Source organism: Amblyomma maculatum, chromosome 1, assembly GCF_055883805.1.
Source record: "Amblyomma maculatum isolate TAMU_Amacu chromosome 1, ASM5588380v1, whole genome shotgun sequence".
NCBI lineage: Eukaryota > Metazoa > Arthropoda > Arachnida > Ixodida > Ixodidae > Amblyomma > Amblyomma maculatum.
Window position 1 is genome coordinate 113275679 of NC_139344.1, and position 25830 is coordinate 113301508.

The 25830-nt window shown below is 45.4% G+C and overlaps 1 protein-coding gene across 1 annotated transcript in view; it reads right to left on the bottom strand.

Annotated features, from left to right (window-relative positions):
- LOC146203519 (nose resistant to fluoxetine protein 6-like) overlaps positions 1-25830 on the bottom strand; it is a 99295-nt gene that overhangs the window by 64530 nt on the left and 8935 nt on the right. The gene's annotated exons all lie outside the window — the stretch shown is intronic.

Sequence of the window (25830 nt, forward strand, 5' to 3'; positions counted from 1 at the left end):
GAGGCCTTTTCTTTCGGGGACGTTTTTTTTTTTTTTTTTTTTTCCGGGGCCTTACCTTCCGGTGACATTTTTTCCGGAGACATTTTTACCTGCAGGGCAGGGTGATATGGGCTGGCGGATTTAGGTAAAAACATCCTCGGAAGATTCAACCCCGGGAAAAAAAAAAAAACATACCTGGAAGAAAAGGCCCCTGAGGAAGCGGCTCCTAGGAGAAATTATCCCAAGGAAAAAAATTTCCCAGAGAATATAACCTTCCAAAACTCACTTAGGAAAAACAAAAAAAAAAAAAACATTTTATTGCATTTTGTGCTGGCTTTGACAATAGACGTAACCAGTCTATGGGGTCTAGGTCCTTTTCATGTCTGATTAGTAGCCTTGTATAACCGCTCACAAGAGAAAGCGCTACTTAAACACCCTCGTAGATCTTTCAGTGACGAGGGTCGGCAGTTTCGATCGCCATGGTGCATAATGCTAAGCTGCATCACCGGTGGTAATGAAGATGGTTTGCTAGGGAAATCTGGATGGCCACCATGAAGCCCCATTCCCAGCTTCCGCCGCCAAAGCTGGTGGTCAGCGCACAAACAAGACAAAGACGAGGCCACTTTCGGAGTACCAAACCATGACACGATAATGCAATGCAGATCAAGCAACGAAACACCACACTGCCACTAGAAGACACTTCCTTTAGTGACGTCGTTGAAGCGTAGAATGATCCAGATATGCACATATCCCTGGTCACTCTTCTCCGCTGCCATCACGTTTTTGTCGTTGTTGTTGTTGTTGTCATTGTTGTGAACGCTCCGTATCAACATAATTTATTGCAGCTCGCCATGTAGAATCATAGTCTACGTCTTTATAGCCCAATGAGGAACTATACAGCACACGAAACGAGAAAATGGGTCGAGAAACACACACAAAAAGCTGAGATCAGATTCTAGTTAAAAGCATAAAAGGAGATGCAAGGTCCAATAAGCAAACGGGTGCGACACTAGTGTCCTCTTGTTAATTCATCGCCTAAAAGCTCACTTGTGGCCGTTGTTCACACTATGTTAGTTAGGCAAAGCACCTATTTTCCGAGCAATTCATTCCTGAGAAGATGAGTCCCAGGCCGACCTCGCAAAAGGGGACATTTTTCCCGGGGGCATTTGTTCCGGGGACATTTTTATTTTTTCGGGTACATTTACTCCGGGGACCTTTTTCCAGGAATGTTTCTACCGGAACCTAAGAGCTGGCATCCTCCAAAGCACGGAAAGCACAGAGTAAAGTATTTTATAACGAACGCCTGAGGAAAATGGTGAGTAGCTTGTGGGCAGCTAGAGTATTTAAATACTTAAGTTATACCTAAAAAGCGCTGACTCAAATACGAGGAAAATAATTAACAAATTAACCAGTAAACACGTATACAGGGCACAAAGACGGAGAAATAAAGAGCGTTAAACAGCCGGTAAAAAAAAATGCCGACGATTACGTTACTTCCTAATGCGAATTTTCAGCGCAGCACGTCAGCTGTTTCACCTTTTTTGATAAATTGAGGCAAATATTTCGAGCAAGACACATGAGTACAATTACAGACTATTTTATTTTTCCCACATATTCCTTCAAGAAACACTCCACTAACAGTTCTTGACTGTCATGAAGAAAGCTTTGTGGTCAGAGAAGTGAAGAAAGCAATTAAGTTATTGGCAGGTTGCGGGAGACAGCGCGGGGGACCATAGAAACGCTGCGCAGCGAAGAGACTAATGCCACAAGCTGCAGACGAGAAAAAAGAACCTTCGCAAATATCTTAAACTTACTTGAAAACGCTGTAGCCAAAGCTAGCAAGTGCCTCATCGAATTTCCAGCAATATATACGTTAAAGGAAAATGAGAGCAGGCTAGATCCGGGTCAGGCCTTCCTCGAAAGCGAAGAGACGATCGGCTAGAGATCCGGACTATCAAACTAGCTGTATATACGCAAACTACATCAAAATATGATGCTTTTCTCTGGGAGTGTGTGAATTCTCGGTTGCTGCACATATGTTACCCTGCAGTTCGGTGTAAGCACTAGCATTATTCATGAATTATTATCTTAGCAGTGTGTACCATGTGTGGTCACGTCTTCCACTTCAGCTCTGAAACGTGCCTTTCATAATTAGTTCACGTGAATGGAAAGGCGCGGTATCCGTCACACTTGCTTCTGTGGACACCTGAATCGCGCCCCAAGAGAGGGAAGGAAGGTGGGAGTGAAAGTAGAGCTGGTTACGAGGGATAACGCCGACGCCGCAAAACCCAGGAACGGGTGCCAAAGAGCTGCGCTCTAAGACAACACAAGGTAAAAATTGTATAAAGTTATTGGAAAAGAAGCAGAGTGTAGGATTATATTGAAATTGAAAAAGGCAGATTAGGAAACAACCTTTCTTTGATAACTCAATAGACAGCGCACAAATTTTTGAAGCTAGATCTGGGTGCCTTACAACATGCGGCTACCAAAGACAAAAATAGAAATTTAACCAAGAAACTGATACATGTGCAGTCTGTGGTAAATCCGTAGAAACAACTTAATTTCTTATACTCGAGAAAGCTATGTTATCCATCCGGATCTCGATGCAGGCGCAGTCACTTTCCCTTAGGTTTTTGGTTACAGACACCAATGGTAGGGTGAATGAATCTGCAGTGTCAGCAAAAAACGATTGGATGATTGCTGCATGAAAAGCAGAAAACTGACATAAGGATAGAAATAAAAATTTAGTAACAGAAATGACGAAATACTTGAGGGATCTATAACAACGTTCAAGATATAGGCAAAAAAGGAAAGAAAGAAATGTCCAGCATGGTGGCAACTGCCGGGTTCCTGTGAAAACTACACCGTAAAAAATGTCCCCGCAGTATATGTTCCCTGAAAAAATGACCCCGGAAGATACGCCCCTGGATAAAAAGTCCCCATTTACGAAATAGGAAAAAATGTCCCCAAACGGTTGCAGTCAAACGTACTGCAAAGTGAAGCTTTCGCCATGCCTGGTTCCCGGCTCGTCAGGTGTGAATTATATTTCTTTTTTTACTTCTTTTTATCTTACGTCTTCGTTTATGGATTTTTGAAACCTTATTTGTATCTTTAAACCCCGTCGTTTTTCTTTTCGACGTTCTGCAGTTTTGTGTACTACAAGGCGTAGACTGAGTTTCCCAGTGGCAAGCCGCAATGATGTTTGTCATAGAGCTTGAAAGACACAAAACATGGAACTCATGCCATGCGCTCGTAACAAAAAAAAAGAAAAAAAAAGTGGTGGCAACAAAAAAAAAGTGTTGCCGAGGGCAAGTACGTGTCTAGATCTTTCTGCGCATCAAGGACATCACTGGTCGAAACATTGGATTGCGGCATTTTTTTTTTTTTCGGTAGGATCTGCGCTCCATGATAGAAGTCTGATCTGGTACTCCAACAGCGGCCCCGTTAACATCGGCCTTGTTTTTGCTTCAGTCGCGGTAGAAAGGGACTGGGGAACATGCATTATGTACATAATACTAGCCAGATGTCACGTTGTGCTGGTGATTTTCACCGTGCTCCCTCGCCAAACCTTCTCCAGTTCCTGTAAATATGCCAGGAACCCATGAGGACCCAGGTCCTGAGCAAGGGGTTCATCTAAATAGATGAATTGCACATTTGCACATTTTAATGGATTTTGTTATTGAAAATTCAATAACAAAATCCATTAAAATGTGCAATTTTGGGGGAAGTGAGTTCCTGACAGATTTACTCGAGTTACTTTCGGCCTCGGGGACGTTTTTTTCCTAGTGGCCGTTTCCTGGGTGGACCTTTTCTTCTGAGGACGCTTTTTCCAGGGCCGTACCTTGTGGGGACCTCCTTTTTTTCTGTGGAACGTTTTTACTCACACCCGAAACTGCCATCACCCTATCTCAAAACGGACGCTCTTATAATCCATCTATCCACCCGAAAAATGCAAACCAAACTAGTCATATTTTGAAGCGGAGTTTCTCAACTAGCTGTCCACGGGCGGCGGGTAACTTGTATAGGTGAATTGCCTGTATCCGTCGGACAATAAAGTTTTCCCGTCCGACCGTCTAAGTGGCATGATCAAAAAGCACCAGTTTAAGGCTACGCTATCCACTAGATGCCGTGGCATGAAATAAAACGTGTAAGGTCAGAGGAAATTCTTATCTTAAATGTACCAAATCGGCTAGAAAAGAGGAGGTGTGTGAAATGTGCAGAACTAGCGGCGGCACTACATTATCTGAGCTCTTCAAGAGATCAAGAAACTACAACACCGCCAGCAGTGCTATGACTGAAGGAAACTCCGGTCCAAAGTTTGTCTTTCTTGGTAAATCCAAAGTAGGTTTGTGTTCATAGTGAAAACAGCGCGGAAGAGCAAGACAAACGAAGAGCGACACAACACAAGCGCTGACTCGCAACAGAATTTTTATTGGAAGAAAATGTTCTTTAAATGCTCTCCTAACCAGGAAAACATCAAAAGCAAAGGAAGACAGCAAAAACTACTAATCAAACATGATGGTGACATGACACACACATCATCTCCATGGCGCATACACGTGAGACAGTTAGATGTCTTTTCCGGATAAATAAGAGAACTCTTTATCATTGAGCGCGATAGAAGGATCGCTGATGCACCTGCCACTGTTATCATGAATATGAAATGCCTCTACAATTTCACGTGTTAGCCTATCTTTATGTTTGACGAGGATGGCGGTGTTAGAGAAAAGAGGAGTGCATGTACTTTTCTTCCAATGACGGGCAAGATTGCATTTGGACCGGCAGTTGTAATGTATTCGCTCAAACGAACATGTATGCATCGCCTCGTCTGGCTTATGTAAACCGCTCCGCAAGTACAAGGTATCATTTACACCACCCCCACACTGCTTGGTACAAAGCGACTCTGATGGTTGATCTGGCAATCACTCACCGTTTTGTTTTTTGTGAATGTTCCCTTCGATTTTACCTCCACTTGTCTGCACACGCAGTGAAGTTTTCTCAGTGCGAAAAAAACTACGTCAACGTTATATCTTCCTCCAACATTCTTAAACCCATGCGCTACACCATGAGTGTACGGCACTACCACAAACTTCTTTCTTTCTCGTTTCGGCTTATCACCATTCTTCACCCATGCAATACGTTTATCACATGCCCCGGAAATCAAATGGGAGGAGTGGCCGGTAGACCTTAATCGGGCAGCCTGACACATCACACTCTCATTAATTCTATCTTACAGGATTTAGAAATGGCGGATTTAAGGCACGAGAAAATAATGCCAGTTTTTACCAGTTTTGTATCAGCCGACTCGTAGTTCAAGTTTGGTCGACCAAGCAGAGTATAACCAGCACACATGGTGTGCTTCTAAGTGTACTCTTTAGTCAAGAAATCGGAGTGCCCCATCCTTTAGAAGTTCTGTCGTAACCGTGAATCCTTGCGCGCTTTCTTTAAAAACCTTCGATACGTCTATTAGCCTTTTGGTAATTTTTCCCTTGTGAGTGAATACGATGGTAGCCATCTACGTAGCCAAAAAACTTCAAAGCTAACCTTCCATACCTACTTTCAATTAATTCCTCAACCTGGGCGAGGAAGATGTTGGATAGCGCTGGGCCTACTTTAGACCCGGCCTGCCATTCCATTCGGTTACAGTCGACTGGAGGTAAAAGAATAGGATCTCTAGGAAGCTCTCAATGGAAACTCTACAGCTTGCAATGAATTCTGTTTCATCATTGTCTTCAGATATGCACAGTTTGACACTTTTCATTCGTTCACCATGCGGTAACGAGTAGTACAGGTCTTACACGTCCACACCGAAGACATCGCACCTACCCAGATTGTCGATCTTTAGAAAGTTAACCACAGCTTCGGAGTTAGGAACGTAGAAAGGATCTTCAATTCGACAAGTGTTTCTGAACATAGCCTGACACCAAAAACTGTCATGTACCGTGTTCAGACACGACAGAATGAAAAGGAACATTATATATCCTTGTGCGTCTTTGCAGTGAAGAAGACCTGAAGGCGCATCCCCTTCTTCTTCTCAACACTAGCTGCGAGACGTATCAAGTCGTTTTGCTCCAAAAGACGAACGGCACTTGCCTTGGCTTTTCTTGCATTGAATGTCACAGCCTTGAAATGTTTTATTATGGCATTGTCTGCGTTTTCTTCAAAGGTGCCAGCAGGAAGGACGACAAAGCACTCTTCCTTATCAAACACCCTAACCCTACGCCGCCGGATGCCGCGAAGTCGACGAGTCTCTTCATGCTTCGGTTGTTCCCTTGTGTTTCCTTAGTCCTTTCGAAAACATCGACACACTCCGAGACGCACTGCTACTGACTCTTCTTGTGAGCGAGCCCAGAAATTTTCGTAGAAAAGGAAATTTTTTCGGCGGACTTGACATATGGCTCCTGAGCAAACTTCGGGTCCTTCCTAAGTGTTCGTAGGTGTTCGTCCGGTAACTCGGAGTCGCCCAAGATGACAACCTGTATTGGCATGGTGGCGTGTATGTTCCTTCTTGGAAAAGTATAGGACGAAGTGTATTCCACAGGACCTCAGTGACGCGCTCCGATGTGGTGCACCAGTCTGAGTAATCCCGCTGCCTACCCGTCCTGCTGCAGGTCATAGATGATCTTTGAACACCCGTGCCTGTCGCCATAATTCCACCTTCATGATCTTGCAAACTCTTCTGGTATGCCCTCTTGTGGGCTCCAAAAACCCACACACCATTTGAACGTCAGGTGGGCAAGAACCGTACCTTGTGTGCCAAATAAATTCTGGCTTTGCACACACACACGGCGGTGATGGACGCGATGATGGCAGGATTGGTTACACTGAGATGGCTACAGAGAGGAGAGGAGAGCCCACGGTACTAGATATTAAGTTAATTAAGGCTGTGATTTGGGCGAGTTGGTACCGATTCATAGTGAAAACTGCGCGGGAAAAACGAGATGAATGCAGAAAGACATAACACAAGCGCTGACTCGAAACTGAATTTTTATTGGAAGAAAACGTTCTTTGAATGCTCTCCTAACCAGGAAAACTCCAAAAGCAAAGGAAGACAAAAAAAAAACTAATAATCAAACATGACGGTGACAAGACACACATATCATCGCCATGGCGCATTCACGCGAGACAGATATATAGATGTCTGTGCGCCATGGCGACGATTTGTGTCTTGTCACCGTCATGTTTGATTTGTACTTTTTGTTGTCTCCCTTTGCTTTTGTTGTCTTCCTTTGACATGCAGCAGGACGGGTAGGCAGCGTGATTTCTTAGCCTGGTGCAACACATCGGAGCGCATCACTGAGGTCCTGTGGAATACACTCGTCCTACTTTGCCAAGAAGGAAGATACACGCCGCCAGTCCAATAAAGGTTGTCATCTTGGGCGACTCCGAGGTACCGAACGAACACCTACGAACATTTAGGAAGGGCCCGAAGTTTGCCCAGGAGCCATATGTCAAGTCCGCCGAAAAAATTTCCTTTTCTACGAAAATTTCTAGGCTCGCTCACAAGAAGAGTCAGTAGCAGTGCGTCTCGGAGTGTGTCGATGTTTTCGAAAGGACTGAGGAAACGCAAGGGAACAACCGAAGCATGAAGAGACTCGTCGACTTCGCGGCATCCTGCGGCATAGGGTTATGGTGTTTGATAAGGAAGGGGGCTTTGTCGTCCTTCCTGCTGACACCTTTGAAGAAAACGCAGACAATGCCATAATAAAACATTTCAAGGCTGTGACATTCAATGCAAGAAAAGACAAGGCAAGTGCTGTTCGTCTTTTGGAGCAAAACGACTTGCTACGTCTCGCAGCTGGTGTTGAGAAGGAGAAGGGGATGCACCTTCAGGTCTTCTTCACTGCAAAGACCCATAAGGATAATGTTCCTTTTCGTTCTGTCGTGTCTGAACACGGTCATAATCATCAGCCTGACTATACCCACTGCAGGGCGAAGGCCTCTCCCATATTCCTCCATTAACCCGGTCCTGTGCTAGCTGCATCCACTAGACCCGTGCGAACTTCTTAACCTCATCCGCCCATCTAACTCTCTGCCGCCCCCTGTTACGTTTTCTTTTTCTTGGAATTCAGTTTGTTACCCTAAGCGATCATCAGTTATCCTTTCTTCGCACTACATGGGCCTGCCCATTCCCATTTCTTCTCCTTGATTTCCACTAGAATGTCAGTGATCAGTTATTTCTTGGTCCCACTCTGCACGTTTCCTATCTCTTAACGTTATCCCTACCATTTTTCTTCCCATAGCCTTCTGCGTTGTCCTCAACTTAAGTAGAACCCTCTTTGTTAGCCTCCACGTTTCAGCCCCTAGGTAAGTACAGGTAAGATGCAACTGTTGTAGACTTTCCTCTTGAGCGATACCGGCAAGCTGTTAGTCATAATCAGGAAGTGCTTGCTAAATGCGCTCCATCCCAATCTTATTCTCCTTGTTATTTCCCTTTCGTGGTCCGGATCTGTGGTTACTACCTTCCCTAAGTAGACATATTCGCCTATACTACTTCCAGTGCTTCTCTACCTAACGTAAGCTGCTGTTTCTTCCCTAGGCCGTTGAACATTGCCTTAGTCTTCTGCATATTGATTTTCAAGCCTGCCTTTCTACTTCCCTGCCAAGGTCATCAATCATTCTTTGCAGTTCATCCCCAGAGTTACTTAGCAAGGCAATGACATCAGCAAATCGCCGATTACTGAGGTATAGGCCAGACGGGGCGATGCATACATGTTCGTTTGAGCGAATACATTACAACTGCCGGTCCAATGGTCGATTCTTCATGCAATCTTGCCCGTCATTGGAAGAAAGGTACATGCACTCTTTTCTCTAACATCGCCATCCTCGCAAAAATAACTATACGTTAACACGTTAAATTATAGAGGAATTTCATATTCACGATAACAGTGGCGGGCGTATCAGCGATCCTTCTATCGCACTCAATGATAAAAAGTTCGCTTTTATATCCGGAAAAGACAAATAACTGTCTCACGTGTAAGCGCCATGGCGATGATGTGTGTGTCTTTTCACCATCATGTTTGATTAGTAATATTGATGTCTTCCTTTGCTTTTGGTGTTTTCCTGGTTAGGAAAGCATTTAAAGAACGTTTTCTTCCCATAAAAATTCAGTTGCGAGTCAGCGCTTGTGTTGTGTCTTTCGGTTTGGTTTGGTTGTTTGTGGGGTTTAACGTCCCAAAGCGACTCAGTCTATGAGAGACGCCGTAGTGGAGTACTCTAGAAATTTCGACCACCTGGGGTTGTTTAACGTGCACTGACATCGGACAGCACACGGGCGCCTTGCTTTTCGCCTCCATCGAAAAGCGGCCACCGAGGCCGGAATGTATTGTGTCTTTGCTCGTTCGTCTCGTTTTCCCGCGCTGTTTTCACTATGAATCAGTACCAACTCTCCCAAATCGCAGCTTTAATTATGTTCGTGTTTCAGCGCTCCCCGGAACTATTTCCATGAGTAGCATAAGCACCGGGCGAAGAATTGAGTGGTGAATCCTTGTGTGAGAAAGTACAAAATAGCTGTAGAAAAAGCTCCTTTTTTTTTTTTTCGTCTAAGCTAGAAAAGAGGCAATGTGCGATATATTTTAGTAATTGTTTTATTATGGTTTCTGACTTCCACATTCAAGCACTTCCAACTTCTAATATTTGCTTTTAGAAAATTTTACATTTTATATTTTTCGTTTTATTTGTAACGTTCAAGCATTTAACTTTTTCGTGAAATCTCATTTATTTAGCTGCAGGTTGGTGATCCATAAGAATTGCCTTTTCTTCCACGATCCCCCAAGGGTTTTAACACCAAAGAAAGAAGCCTGCAGATAGGCGTCCCAAATCACTACAACCGAAAAAAAAAAAAAAAAAGACAGTTTTCCCATTTTTGCATATATTCTGTGCCCTTTATGGCGGTTATTTTACTTGCAGTATTCAAGGCATTAAAACGTTTGAAAGTGTCAGCAATTTTGATAAGGAACTAATTTTTTTCAGCGCATTTATTCCGCCGCATTATGCTATAATCTATACTAAGTGCAGAAATTTGGTTTGCAATGCACATTTTCTAACAATTATCAGAATAAGCTGCTCTTCAATCGGTCCTGAAAAGGTTAAAGGTACCTCCAACTTGGCGCTAAATGTAAGGTAACTCTTGTAAAATATAACGTAACTAGTTTCCCATAAAAAAAAAAAAATGAGCTTAATGTCACTGTCGTGTAATGGCGGCACTCCACCAAAGTAGCGTAAAAAAGAAAAATGTCGCAATCGATCTCGCTGTCAAGAGTTGACGTTAGCATGAATTTAATTAAAAGAAAGGCATACCGCGCTCCAGGGCGTCTCATTTCTGCTTCGCCACGTATATAGTGTGAAGGCGCGTTCGAGGTGGTTGACCGATAAGTGAGATTGCTTTGTAACTGCTCAGAGTTGCTTTGTAACTCCTCTGAAAAATAAATAAATGAAATGAATAAATGAATAATTGTGTGCAAAAGCATCTCATGCTTAACAGTGTTGCTCAAGATCGAGTTCATACGGTACGCGGGAGATATAAGTGGGCCCTTCGTCGAGCGTTTCGTGAAAGATGGCTAATACGTACGAAGCACAGCCCTTCCCGTAAAGCGCCACGGTAAGGTCAACAATCAGCGAGAGTACACGCACGCCCCCTGCACTTCACAGTAGTCTGGCACAGGGTGAGCGAGGCCTATTCACTGGACGTTTGAGGGGCGGGCGCTTGTCGCTCGCTCTTCACCCACGCATCGGTTGAGGCCGGGTATTGAGGTGAACGCCGGCGGGCGGAAGTGTTTGGCGCACCGACGGCAGCGGCGTCGCATCGCAGCGTAAGACCAAACCGAACAAGAGAAACGGCGGTGTGCCTTGACAGGCGCGCCGTCGCCGCCACCGCAACCACTAAGTGGAAGGGCGACGAGGATGCAGGCACGACGCAAAAAGCTGCGGCGGTACTCGCACACGGCCAAAGGGGTAATCCCCGAGCCACTATCGCGCGAAGCGCTCACGTCGCTTTGGCTGGAAACGGCGACCGACAGACAGGCAGCGCGACGGAAGAGCACTTCTGACGCCGAGAGAAAAATAACCAGATCAGGAACAGATCGATGGCCGTATGGAAGAATGAAAAGTGAAGGCAGAAGGGGCGATACCGCGAAGTGGGCGGGTGTCATCGGCGCATCGTTTGCTTGCGCGGAACACAGCAGGCAACGTGCGGGGAACAAATGCAACTGCGCGAAGACAACAAGCACGGTCGGGATGGCGCTACATTTGCGCCGCAGACGTCCCTCGACAACTCTCGCGTAACAGCACGCGCAGCGGGTGACGCTGTTGCGTAATTGCCAACGCGGGAAAAAATTTGCCCCTTCGTGCGGACGCGCTTGTCATCCCTCCGGAAACAGCTCGGGAACTGAAAGCAATTAGTAATACCCCTTTTTCTTCCTAGAAGCGCGGAAGGGGAGGAGAACGATAGGGCGGAAACACGAACGGAAGAGGGGAGAGCCGGAGAGAAAATGGTTCCCGCTGATTTACACTTTGCACTTAGTGCTCAGTGACCTAAGGCATTTGCGGGCGGGCCTTAAGCATACCACTCTATATAATGTCATAGTGTATATGTTTATTTTTATCTACCCTGTCCTCTCTTCCTGTCGCTTACATCTGTAATATCCTCTGCCGCTTTCTCACTATCCCTTTATTTCCGCCGCCCCTGTTGAGGTGCTTCAGATATCAGATGGCAGATACCGGGGCTGGCAAAGATATTTTAGTTCTATTTGGATATATAATAAAAAATGACCACAATAAAAAATTTCGGGCGATAAGGTGTTTCGACCTCGGCGTTTGGCGAGAAGCTGCGACGACGGCTAAAGCATGAAACGCTCGGCGTTTATTCTACCTATGCGTTGACTGATCATGCGTCGACCTTATTTTCCTGAGTTGACACTACGTAGATACAGATGCCTACGATAAACTTCCCTGCCTACACTTCACTGCCCTTGCAGCGTTTTCGATTTTCGTCATTTTCCAATAGTTAAAAGCCGTAAAGCAATCGTCGCTTCAATCTCCACCAGCTCAAGGGATCCAATGTTAAAGCTGCTCACGTCCCTTTTATTTTTTACTTCAAGCATAACTGAAAAAATTAAAAATTGGAGAAAGGGTGTTCAGAGGCGTCAAATGCTCAGAATTCTGACTGACTGACGGAAAAACTTTACACCGCTTATTTTTCTATGCGCAGCTTCTACTCGACCGATTTTAGGTAAAGACTGTTCTTTAAACTATGTTCGAAAGTGTGCAAATTATAACTCCTTATAGCAGTTATCTTGCTACTGAGAGATAAGGGAGGCTGATACCCTCAGAATGAAAAGGCAATGCTTGATTATTGCAATTAAGATAATATAGAGCGTGCAATTGCAAGCTCTATATTATCTTAATGAATTATTTACTTCGAGAAATTTAAAAAGTGAGAATAGGAGAAAGGGATTAGAAGGTATTAAAATGTTGAAAATGAAAAGCCAATGCTTTATTATTAATAAAGGAAATTTAGAGAGCGTAATTGAATAATTATTTAAAATAGTTGGAAAAATAAAAAAATTCACACCCGGGGCTTCAAAGATGTCAAATTGCTCGGATTGAAAAGTCAATGCTTGATGATACTAATTACGAAAGTTTAGATTGTGTAATTGATGAATCAAATATCTGAAATAATCGAAAAAATTAAAATGAATACGGGGCTTAAAGGTGTCAGAATGCTCAGAAGTAAACGCCAATGCTTGATATCCTCATTGATGGAATATAGTGGGTTTAATTGATCAATTACTGAATTAAACTAATTGAAAAATGAAAACAGTGAAAAGAGGGTTCAAAGGTCTCAAAATTTTCTGAATGAAAATTCGATACGTCAAGATGGTAGCGAAAAATTTTCAAAATGTGTGTTATGAATTTATTATTTGAAATAATTTAATAAAATGAAAAATGCTTTCAATCGTATCTAACCGCTCAGAACGGAAAACCAATGTTTGCTGATGCGAAGTATTAATGTATAAAAAGAAAACAAGCTAACAAAAACAAAATAAATATAACAAAACAAAAGAATGCGAAAATATCCGCTATGGTGTCATATCTGTAGCGGCGAAGCTAAAGTGATTCCTTAATTTGTTACAGTTGTTACCGGGTGATCACGAAGCTATATCTCATATTTGACCCATGTATGAATACTTTGATGGAAAACGATCTTTTGGAGATTTTGTTTTAGCTCGCGTGTGCTTTGCAATGCGTTACGTTATTTTAACTTAGCGACGGACGCCATAGGGATGCAACGGAGGTTGGCGGCAATTTTGAATTGCGGCGCCAGTCCTTCGTGTCTTAATTGTCATCTGGATTTTGCACAAAGCCAATATTTGATAACAGTGTTATCAATTGACTTTTAGTAGGCTAGGTGATGTGTGTTATTTGTGTTCGCGCGAAAACAGTGAGGTTTCAGAGATACCGCTGACTCCGAGGATTTATGAACGTTTACCTGAGTTTGAGCCGGAGAGACCTGGGTAAGTTGTTGCAAAGTGTCCCGTGGAGCACATTGCGTGGAAAAATATTTTAGGTCTTGGCGTACCATCACGATAATAAAGTTAAATAATTGATCAATTACACACTCCAAATTTTTTAATTAGCGTCATCAAGCATTAGCTTTTTTATTCTGAACACTTTTAAACCTACGAAGCCCTTTTTGTAATTTGCGTGTCTATTTTCGTTCAATTAACTAATTCATCAATTACATTTTCTGAATATTTTAAATAGCACCAGCAAGCATTGGCTTTTCATTCTGAGCTTTTTGACACCTTTGAACCCATCTTTACAAATTTTCTATCCCAAGTTCACCAATTAATCAAATAATTATAATGATTTCATAGCTTGTAATCGCCTATCACACTCGAATGTGTCATCAATCACTACAATCAAATATCAGCAGGATAGATACTTTTTCGGAGCCCCCGAATATTTTCTACACGAGTTGCCGACTACTACAATTATTACAACGATGACGGCGTCAGCGGCTTTTCGGCCGAACGAGCTGAAAAGCTACACATAAAACCGGAGTTGCTTTTCCCTCGTGCTATTGTTATGGCATCCAGGAACGTAACAGGTGAATTTTCCCGATGCAGTCGGGCATACACACGAGCTTTTAAAAACTGTTCGGAAACGCGGCACACAGGCCCTCCAGGCGGGTGCACGAAGCGGCCGAATGACTACATTTACCAACATGCACCGCGGCAGCGGCGGCATCGTGAAGCTGTTCGGTGGGATCGGTCTATTACTTACAATGCAGCGTTCCCAGGAGTGTCATGACGTCGTTTAGCACTGTTATCTGCAGAGTTTACAGGTGTCAACAGAGAGTTAAAGCGGCTGGAGGAAGTGGAGTCACAGACAATGAATTTCCCGCAGCTAAAAGACACCCTCGGCTCTCGAAAGCGTAAAAAAAAAAAAAAAGGGGGGGGGGGGATACTGTGTTTAAATCTGTCGTGTTAAATTTTCTGGCGAGCTCCGTTACAACAACCCAGCTTTGATGCGGATCTCGTACTGCTGAGCCAACTTACAAAGCAGAACATGAGCAAGAAGCGAAGTAATGACGGCACTCAGCCGTTTTCATTAAACATTTGGGCGAAATAAAATTTCTCTTGAAATGGGCCAAAAAAGTGACGATAAAATAAGTGTCGACTGATCCAGCTGGTATAAACGCTGTTCAACTAAAGGAAGCGGCTACAAAAGCGTGCAACAGAAATGAAAGAACCAAACGACTCATGTCCTTCTCGTTTCCATTTTGTTTTTTATTTGCCAGATCGAGTTCACTGCGACGGTTTTCAAATGTGCTAATACTCTATATTTTTGAAGTAGATCATTTGTTCGTCATGGCTGTGAAATTATTTTTTCGATTATGCATAAAACAGCTGCACAATCACTGATTGAAAACGCGCAACTCAAATATCCCGCGCCCCTCGCGACCGCTACAGAAGAGGGAAGCAGGGAGAGAAACTTCGCTTCTCCGTCCGTTGTGACGCCACTTTGAGGATCCGGAGGCATTCAGAGCCACTCGAGGGAGCTTTCGGCATGCTCTGCTTCTCGCCTTGCGTGCGTTTTGGGCGTACAAAGGACGTCAATTTGTGTGCGCCCCGCCGCGGTGATGCAGTGGTAAGACGCCCGACTACTGTGCCGTAGTTCCCGAGTTCGATGCCGACCGCGGCGGCTGCGGTTCGATGGAGGCGAAACGACTCCCCTTCTCTATTTCCACTTTCCCTTCCTTCCTTCCCTTACGGCGCGGTTCAGGTGTCCACAGCGTGTGACAGTGTGACGTCTTTCCCTTTCGGTGAACCAGTTATTATTATTATTATTATTATTATTATTATTATTATTATTATTATTATTATTATTATTATTATTATTATTATTATTATTATTATTATTATTATTATTATTAACACTGCGTGCCCGATACAACACTGCTCTGCATGTGTTCGGATGCACGAGCAGCTGTGATCGCGATGAAGTCGTCTTCCATCGTTTCTTGCAATGTCAAACGTTCGCGGCGCAATGGAAGGCTGCTGAGAAGAGCGATTAATTCAAGCCGACTAAAGGAAACATTCTACTCGAAGCATTTTCGTGACTTTGACTACGTGCAGTTTCGTCTTAAGGCGATTTCTGTAGGGCTTTGTCAAAAAGGCATGACTGAACCATGATGCGGTTCCTTCCATTTCCTCGCACAATAGGGTCGTTCCAGTCACCATTCCCTCGAACCGCGATTATTGAATGAAGAAAATGGAGATAAGGCTTGTACTTCTGACTGTAGTTCCATTACTTTCTGGTCTCATTCGCATGTGAACCGTCACGTTTAGCGTTGACTGCGATCTGTTAACAGAGTGCAATCTCGCTGTGGGATGGGCACACAGCGTCGGCTCGTGCGTAATTGCGTGTCTCGAATTCTTCTTTTTTTTTTTTTTTTGCGCAAAGGTATGCGCAGTGGCTTCTTTGCTAAACATTGGATTACTCATCAGCCGCACGCGCTGATGATCCTTTACGAACAAGCAGATGATTAAGGAGAGCCCACTTCTGTGTCGCAGCTAGGTTGTGACGGCTTTGCGAGATCCGTTCCAGCACGGCACGTGCCTGATATGTTCGTGGGGCACCTATTAGAGCGTTATTAGAAGATAAGGCGTGTATCGCTTAGCTGAGTATGGGCGCATTCAAATAGAGCGCATTGAGTGAGCTAGATTTCCTTCGATGGGTCCAAGCAAGCAATAATCGAAGTTTATATATGGCCTCGTGATTTTGCACCTGTTGCGTCTTCGTCATTTTACATAGTTCTGTATTGTTTGAGGATGCAAATGAAATTAGAAAAGAAACCGACAGGGGCTCTTGTAATTAACATTTAAAAACGTGGTTTCCTCGTGAAGGTATATGGGGGCGGTGGAGCTGCAGATTGGCTTTCCACATATGTCAGCCGTCAATTCCCTATCTTATATTGTGAACGTACGATAAAAGGTAGAGGTTCTCTACGTCGTCTAATTGTCCCATGACTCAAGCAGTATTCTGCGCGTGTTTGACTTTGTCTCCAGCACAATAGCTCCGTCAATGCCTCGCGTGCATCGCAGAGCTCGGCAACAGCGCTTCTTTTACTGTTGATTTGTCTGGTGGCAGCTGTGTACTACGAAGCATGGCACTCAAAGCAGGATATGGTGCGCCACGCCTCGGGCCCTTTTTTTTTTTCTTTTTTTTTTTCACAACAATGACTTTTCTGGCGGCCGGGAGGCCTGAGACGGGAGTAGTCGGCTAGTGCATTGATTGTCGCCCTTCCTTCCCAGGAATATGCGCGCCGAGGTTTCGCTGAAGGCCATGTAGATTCTGCTAATAATGACACGCACTACGTTTCACAATGTATTCTATACCACAGGAAGATTTCATGCAAAGGCTGCGCTCCTCATCGCGGAAGTGCTGCATCGTTTGTGGGCGCGTCTGGTACAAGGAGGTTTAACCTCCTTGTTCTGGTACGGATACATGTGGTGAAAAGCCTGATGGTCATTCGAGTGGAAATGGCGTGCCATAATGGCTTTCACAAAGCCGCAGAGAGCTGCGATCGGCACGCAACGCAACGGCGGAGCCCGCATCGGCAGCTTCCCCGGTCCTCGAAATGACGTCACGCGACGCCTTGGCCAATCACAGGCGGCGGCGCAACCCAAGGTGAGCCCCGTCGCGTAGGCTGCGTATTTCTGCCGGAAAAAGGCCACTTCTGCTTTTCTCTGTCTGATTTCAATCTGATATTCGAGTTTGCAGCATGAAAAACTGTGAGTTTCTGCTGAAAGCCCGATTTTTGCAAACAGTGGTGAAGTGTCCCTTTAATGTTTCCGCTGATTTTAGTCGCAAAATGACGTAAATTTCTGGCATCCCCTTCGAATTTAACGCGAATTTCATGTTCATGTATATTTCAATTCTAGCTGAAAAAAAAAAATAATAACCCTCCCCCGCCGCATCAGAGCCCACCGAACTCGTTCTCCATTCAACAATGACTAGCCTATATTCGACTACTTTTCTCGAGAGCCCCGATGCTGATTCAACAAACACATCCGCATTCAATTCAAGCGCGCAGATGGCTATTCTATGCCAGGTCATTCCGCCATTGATGCTTGCCTGAGGGTTAAGGCAGTCGCATGCGTATCGGTGGTCCTCTAGAGCTGAGAGATGGAAGTCATTTCGATCTGGACATAAGAGAGTGAGCACGATGATCTCGGCTTACAAAACGCAGCGCTATCTAATAAATGAAAAAACAAGCTCCAGTTTTCGCCCACACATTCCGTATACCTCCTAAGTTAGCGATCCTAATATTTCAGTGGTGCAATGACTGATATAATGCCAAGGGCAAAGAAGCTAATCACGTCGGTAGTCTCCTAGCAAGTAGTGATTCACCAGCCGAGAAAAACCCAGCTTTATTGTCAAACTCCGTTTTAATCACGACTGCAAGAAAAAAAAAAAGAATAAAGAATATACGAATCCACTTTCGCGCACTCAAGATGCCATTGTGAAGAGGCAACCGCACGCGCGAGACTATGGACAAAGAACTATCTGGATGCAAGCCAAAAGCTCACGAGAAAGCTTGGCGCTACCTGTCATCATTCCACTACGCAATATTGATAAACACTTCACATACTTTTCAATCATTTAATGCGCTTACCCAAAGAGTAGCGCCTCCATTCGCAAGGTGATTAGATGTTTGCAGCGAGTACTTGTTAGACGGAAAGCTTTCCACTTGTCGCGCATCAAGCAGAAGGTGGTGAAAATAGAGAGGAGGAATGGGAGTTTTGCGAAATAGCAAGAGGCGCCTGTCTGAAGCGCAAACACGTTGAGCGTTCCATCTTTCAAACAAAGAGCTACGTCTGTACGCTCTTGATGACTGCGTCGCTTTTCCGAAGGACAGCCGTATGACGGATGCATATAGCTATAGGACTGGCCTTAGCAGTTTTATCAAGGAACGTCTGACTTAAGTTTCCTTTTTTTTTTTTTTTGGTGCTAGGAACCGCAGCGCATGCTATACTTAATGCATGCCTAAACCATACAGTAGTTTTAGGTATTTGTGAAATGACAGTAGTAATAGCATTTGATGGCGGCTGAGCGAGCGCTTCTCAGCTCAGCACTGCTCAGGGGACGAGAAGATGAAGATCCCGTAACGAAGCAGTAGTAGAGGATATGCCGTTTTCTCGCCACCTCGCAAGCTTCTTGTTCGACTGAGTCCTCTTTTTCATCACATATGCGGTTGTAATTAGTGTGCTGAGAGATTGCAGCTTTCGGCGGCTGGACCGATGGTCGCGGAATCGAATTCCGTTCGCAGAGGTCGCCTTTCGATGGAGAAGTTGAATAACCCTAGGTTGTGGAAATTGATTCGGATCCCTCCACGACGGCGTATCTTAGAGCCCGCATGCAAGTACGGGCCCACATGACGCCAAATCCACGAGGAGGAAAGATCCAAGTCATCGGATGTTCGAATATGTAACGGCAATTTGCTTCTTGCTTTGTAAAAAAATAATAAATAATCAAAATCAATCCGCTGATTCACTGCGCTTGCTCATGATCTATTCCGAAAAAAAAAAAAAAAACTGCAGTGAAAAAGAGCCGAAGCATGTAAACGCTATATTTTTCGCAGCAAAAGGAATTATAAGTGCCGCATCGTTCTCTAGCAATGTCGTTGCGGCGCTTATCTGCTTCCCTGCGGTGGGAGGCAGTAACACGTGTAGGCGGTAACACACGTAGCAATAGCCTTCATGGCATCAGGCATGCGGGCCATAGTGCGCAATGGCTAGAGCATCGCCCAATGCGGGATATTATTCCCCGAGATCAGGTCGCATAATGGATCGCGAAAGTTCCATCCAGCCCGCGCTATCGATAGAGGGCTTGTGATCCTTTCGAAAGAGGTATTTTCCGCGCCCTAAAAGCGCGGGTAAATCTCAGTCTGGTTTGAAATGGTTCCACTGTACAGAAAGCGTATAGGAGCGCCCTTATGTTCATTTGAGCTATACATGTGCACGATCGAGCTCGAGCATCGCGTTTTCGCGCGGGGCACAACCTCTCGCAAGTATACTTGCCCCTCACGCAAGCACAAGCCCGTGTAGCGAGAAGTGAGCTGCATTCCGCGCAGCGTGCAAGCCACGGATAGGATTCGGCTATGTATGCGTATACGGGCGCATTGCTTATATCGCAGTTGACGCTTATATGGTACACCTTTTGAACCTTGAGGTAACCGCGCGGAACGTGGACGGGAGCACAAGATTAGAAGACGACACAACGAGCGCTCGTTGTGTCATCTTCCAATCTTGTGCTCCCGCCCACGTTCCGCGCTGTTACCTCAAGATGCATAACCAACATGCCCAAGCTGCTATTCTAGTTACACCTTTTGAGTGAAGAATGAAGATGAACTGCTCAAAAAGCTGCGACGCAAATTAAACGCCAGGACAGCTGTGCTTACAATGAAACATTTGAAGCCCGCATCATCTCCACTGCTTGCACACTGTGCGCGTGCGGCGTTGGCTTCACACGCGTCCGAGTGTGGAGACTGCGCGACGCACATGCTTGCCGGCAGCGTTGACGGATCGAGGCTAAAGGTGTCCTTCCTCTGCACAGATGCGCGGCCGTTCGTGGGCAGCGTCGCAGCGACTGTCACGAGTTTGGCCGACGATCCTGTTGCTGCTTGTCAACGACCGAACTCCTGCATTTCGCACGTGACTTATGGGGCTGACGGGCTGCGACCGTGAAAGAGCAGGGTGCTACTTCAGAAAGAAAGCGATTCATGCGCGGCTTCTGCTGCCACGAAACCCGCTGTGTGCAAGGCAGCGTCAGGCAGTGTCGCATTCGATGCTGTTCATTGTACTTGCAATCACGAGTCTAATCAGGGCAAAACGCTTTGCTAGGCGGAAAGTTTTTCTGGCTATCTCAGGCCCATATGTTACATATGCGCATCTGGTTTACTTTGACGATATCTGGGGCTTAAATATGGATCTCACGAATAGAAACAGATCTCTGATATATGTTACCTCCGTGGCAAGCAAACGATCGGCACAGCCTTCATATGCACTGAATCCAAAGCGGGACACCCGTTTCCATCTTATCTTTTTTTCATTTTTGTCTTCAGAGCACATCTTTCACGGCTTAAAAGATGAACTGCGACCATGCTATAATATCAGCGCTGCTGTACAACAGGCATTATTTCACACTGTAATTACGATACTGCCTTAGTATAGTCGTACATTTGAGCACTTACTGTACTTTTTCCTGCACACGTAGCATAACCACGAATGAACTGTCCAGAAAAGTGAGAAAAGTTTAGTAGTGCGCCGGGAGATCTTACAGAGGCCATCCACCACGCGTTAACAAAACGCAGTGTTTGCAACACGGATGGAGCTTGACCGCACTAATGCATACTACTACGCGGGACAGAGTGGTACGCAGAGTGATACCGAGTAGTGTGCAGCAAATTTACAGCAGTAAATATAGTAAGAAAAAATCACGAAATAAGCCGCAGATTTCGCCAGCTTTCTTTTTCCTCTTATTTTATGCGTCTATCAACGAAGCATGCGCTCGAAGTTCAGGTTCTGTTCAATCAGCCCTCTGGCGTATACCGCCTCAAGCGACAGTCGCGGCAACCAAAGTTGCAACCAGATCTCTGCAGGGGCGTGCGGAGAAATTGAAACCAGGTGAGCAAATGGCAGGCATCGCGATGGCAACATAGCTAACGCCGTAGGGCAAATGTGTATAGCCTGGAGTTCAGAGCTGCATGCTCGCCTGCGCTACAAACTTAATACGAGAGAAATTTCGGGTTCAAAAAAAGTTTTTGTTTGCTTCTCCACAGCTATAAACATTTCCAATAAGAACTACCGAAGCGTCGCCCTAGTGTTCACTCGACTGCTGCATGCACCTGGCCCTAACACGGTAGAAGCGGCAGCAGAATCGAACTGTTCAGAGAGGAGGCATTTCCACCTCGCCCGTAGGAAAGGTCTAAAAAATTATAGGGGACACTTAAGCTCGCAAGGGTATGAAGCGATAGTGTAGGTTACCAGCCCACATATAAAGCCCCGCTTTAACCTAGCCGCATGAACGTCCCTTAGTGGCCTATAAGTGTTGTCTTGGCAGGCCGATTCTGATATCACATTCTCATATAAAAGGAGAGGCCCGAGTTGGCTACTCTCGCGGACATATCAGCTCCTAGCTACCGCCTGACTGCGCCGTTCCCGTTATTGTTCTCTCACAACGTCGACGACGACGACACCGACAACGCCGGATTTTCTGGTGAAGGGGGCCTTTAATGGCCCCCTTCACCAAAACATCGTGTTAAAACCAGTACAGGTTCCATCAGCTGAATTTTTAGCGGCCCTCACCGCTTAGCTGGTGTTAATTCATACTATAGCTTGCCCTATTTAATAGCCGCTTGTGTACCAACCTCATTAAACCTATAACTGGATTAGCTATGCTATCGTAGTTACGCGTGATATCGACTGCGCTACAAAAAGTGTTGTCACCTTAGGTAACAACCACTTACACTTGAAATACTTTGTTAGTTTGCTCTCGGCTACATTGAGTTACTAACGACAGTGACGCCCAGTCTTGCTATGAGCTCCGCAGGATTCCTTGCAAAGCGCGCCTCAGTTATCTCACATTTACTCAGTTGCACATTCTCCTAAGCTACCACGTTATGAGAAAACCCATTTGACGTAGCTATAAATCCCCACGTTAACTAAGCCGTACGAAGCTGCCTGCATGGCCTAAGACTACCGTGTCTGACTCGGGATTCCGGAAGATTCGATTCATCTCACCCTCCCACCTCAAAGCAGTTGGTCGAGTTGGCAGCCCTACCATATTATGAGACCTCATGACGTCACACAACCAAGCGACCAATCAGTGAGCGGCCACGTCATCCGCCAACCAGCACCTGTCAGAGGCATGCCAGTGATTTTTTTCTCACAACATCGACGGCGGATTTTCTGGAGGACGGGCCTTTAACGCTATCGCATTAAAAAAGGAAGTCAACGAGCATGAAGCCGTGTTTAGTGAACAGCAATATAGAAGCCAAATGCAGCGCCTATGAGAAAAACACCATGCATTTGCAGTACGGCATTTGATGCAGACTCGACTGCTTGCGCAGCAAGCACACTGCTCCGCAAGACATCGGTGTCTGCTGTGCGGTGAGCGGAGGAGTGGAAGTAATAAGCCATTGAGCAATAGAGGACGACTGAAAGCAAAGTTCGTCCCGCTCTCATAGCTCACTTTGACAGAGTGGGATGAGGTAGTGACGAAGGTTAGCTTGGCACCACGAAGCGGGGGCATAGCCATTGACAGCTCTTGAAGGGGCGCTTAGTGTCCCCCCCCCCCCCTCCGCATCAAGCTAAGGCTAGCTTTGCCATCGATATTTTGTCTCTCCCCAGTTTACTTTTTTCCTAAATACTCTACTAATAGCCTATCATAGCCTATCCCCAGGTCAGCCGTAATGCGCCCATTTACTGCCCAAATTTAGAATGCATACACACCCGCGATGAAGAGCTGCGCTGGCGTATAGGAAGATCGCTTCGCTAACCGCTTCTCCCGAGACTGGCGGGCTCGACAGAATCCGATTGTTAGCCGCCTTGCGCCAATATTTTCTGCTCAGTGAGCAATGACACGTATGTATATCCTTTATTTATTGCTAGCCACCTCAAAGGACACGTTGAAAGGGCATTACATAATTGAATGGGTTAGAGGGCGTATGATTGCTTCTATTCATGATATGAATAGCTATGAGTCAATATGAAGCCCGACTTCATAGAGCAAGCCATTCCAGTCTTTCACAGTGCGTACAAAAAAAGCGAATACGTGTGTGTAGATGTGCGGTAAAGAGGAAGACAGGTGGTCTTTCCATGGTTCGTGCGTCGGGAAGTCCGGCGGCAGGGATGATGACAGACTCGTGCTGAACATAACAGAATTTGGATGCATACATAGTCTAGCAACATGAACCGGTCTAGTTAAATCTGGGAGATGAACATTGCAATTTAGTTTGGTGACACAGGACAAGAATTAGCTCAGTGGATGAAGATGGCGGCGCGGTTTCGTAGCACTTCTAATATATTGGTGGGGGTGGTAGTGGTCATCAAAGGAAGGAAAAGGATTGCTATAATATATTACATATTATCTATAATATCTTAAGCACCAGAGCTGCGGCCGGCGGAATAGAAAAAGGATAGTGAGAGGATAGCGAGGAGAAGTATAGCAGCAAAGGAAAGGGGAGGCTTCTATAGCGCCTGCACATGTCTGAACGATAGGGGCCGTACCTGTGTGGCGGGCTTCCCTGCGCGTCGGTGCTTCCCACCCGACTCCCATCGTTATTCTCGATTTCAAGTACACACCGCAGACCTCTGACTACTACGGTCACTAGCGCCGAGGAACCTATCTGTCAACAAGAACGACAAAATCCTCATCAACGATGCAGTTGGGGAGTTTAGTTATTATGCTTCAACAAAAACCACCGGCAAGTAAAAAGGACATGCAGCGCGCTCCGCGCATATTGTGTCGTTGCGCAAAATTTGTTCATCGAGCGAACTGCACTAATTAACGTGCCATGTATGCATTGCATACACCTTCCATCTAGCCAGCATCCTCAGCACACACTGAAATAAACAGAGGCGGTCAGGGACGACCACAAAGGAGAAAAGGCCAAGAATCAAAACTTGCGCAGGTTGCACGTGCGTGAGCGGGTGTATGTGCCGCGTGCATGCCCAGGCTGCCACGATAAGTTTCAATCTCAGGACATATGCAGGAGCATGTTCGTTCCTTCCTTCTATTGTTTCTTAATTGTTACGTGGCCACTGCTAATGCGTGATTTAAGCAACTATAGCCATTGCCCGTAGGCGTATTGTAAGCGGTAAAAGAATGATTTTAGTCCCGGAAGCTTTTCATCGGTAGCGTTGGAACGCGAACTCGTGTGTGGGTAAATGCATGTGTACACAAGCAACGGGCAGCAACGCGGACGTCACGTCTCTCTCCTCTGCAGCTGCCCTCCCATCTTCCCCAGTTCTTTCTTTGTGTCCACCCCGATGACATGAGTACTCAAGCTCCTGAAGACCGACCGCATGCACGTCTCGTTGGGCACACTCAACGGGCAATAATTTCGCTCGCATTTTTCCCACTTGGAGCGCCTGTCACTCAGCTGTCGTACGCTTGTCTCTGAGCGTCCAGATGCAGCGCATTTGAACGTGGCAGGCGGCGCTTTCTTGTCGGGTGCCGGGAGGTACTTATGAGGAAACGAACCGCGCGTGGTAACTGTCGTTCTGGGTGGGCGCCTGAAGGGCGCAGTGAGGAGAGGGAGGTGAAAGACGCGAGAGTGGATGGGTCCGAAGTGCAGTCTTTGTGTCCGCTCTAAGGGGTCTGATGTCGAGCAGTGTCGCTGGGCAAGAGTGCGATCAAGAACTAAGGAACTGAACGGCCGTCATAAGCACCTCGCTACACGGCTCGAACTCAGTAGGCCGAACACTTTTGATCAATGCTTATACGTATACGGTCCACCTTACTTGTGCTTGGTGTCGTTGCTCGCCATGTGTCTGTACGCTGTCGACTCCCATGCGGGCCTGTGGTCAATAATTCATTTACAGGTTGATAATTTCGCATTGCCGTGACAGTCTGCGTTCGGCGTTCTCAGACATCGTTCGGTGGTATGAGGTGGGAAATAAAAGTGCGACATCTCTCTCATTTTGCGAAGACACCTGAAACTGCACGTTAGTGAAGGAGCCGAGGAAAAGTAACGAGAGTGTCTTACAATGTTGCAGTTTTTTCAAAACTATTTTCAATAAACATACGTCACTACGAGCGTAGAAGAAACAATAAAAGCAAATTTTTTTTACGCACCGTAAGTGTAGACCGTTGTGCCTAACGGTATCTTGCAATACTTCACTGTTGGCTTCTCAATTAAAGAATGTCTCATAAAGCTGTGTTTGGTTTCATGGCGCACAAACGCCTTTGTCGCCATTCTGAAATGGGCTGATTTATAAGGAAGCAGTTCGTTTTATGAACAAGAAAACTTGACACAACACCGTCACCAGACAAAATCATACCAGTGGCTGAAAACTGCAATGATCGCGTAGTACTGTAGTCTGAGTATGGAGTCGAGGTTTTTCTCGAGTCTTTCTAAGCCATTAAACACTTCTGTCGAGTGTCAGGCTTAGATACGTCTTATATATATATATATATATATATATATATATATATATATATATATATATATATATATATATATATATATATATATATATATATATATATATTATGAAGGAAAGAAGCCAACAGTCGGAGAGGCCACGGAAAGCGTTGGGGATGGTACTTTATGTTTTT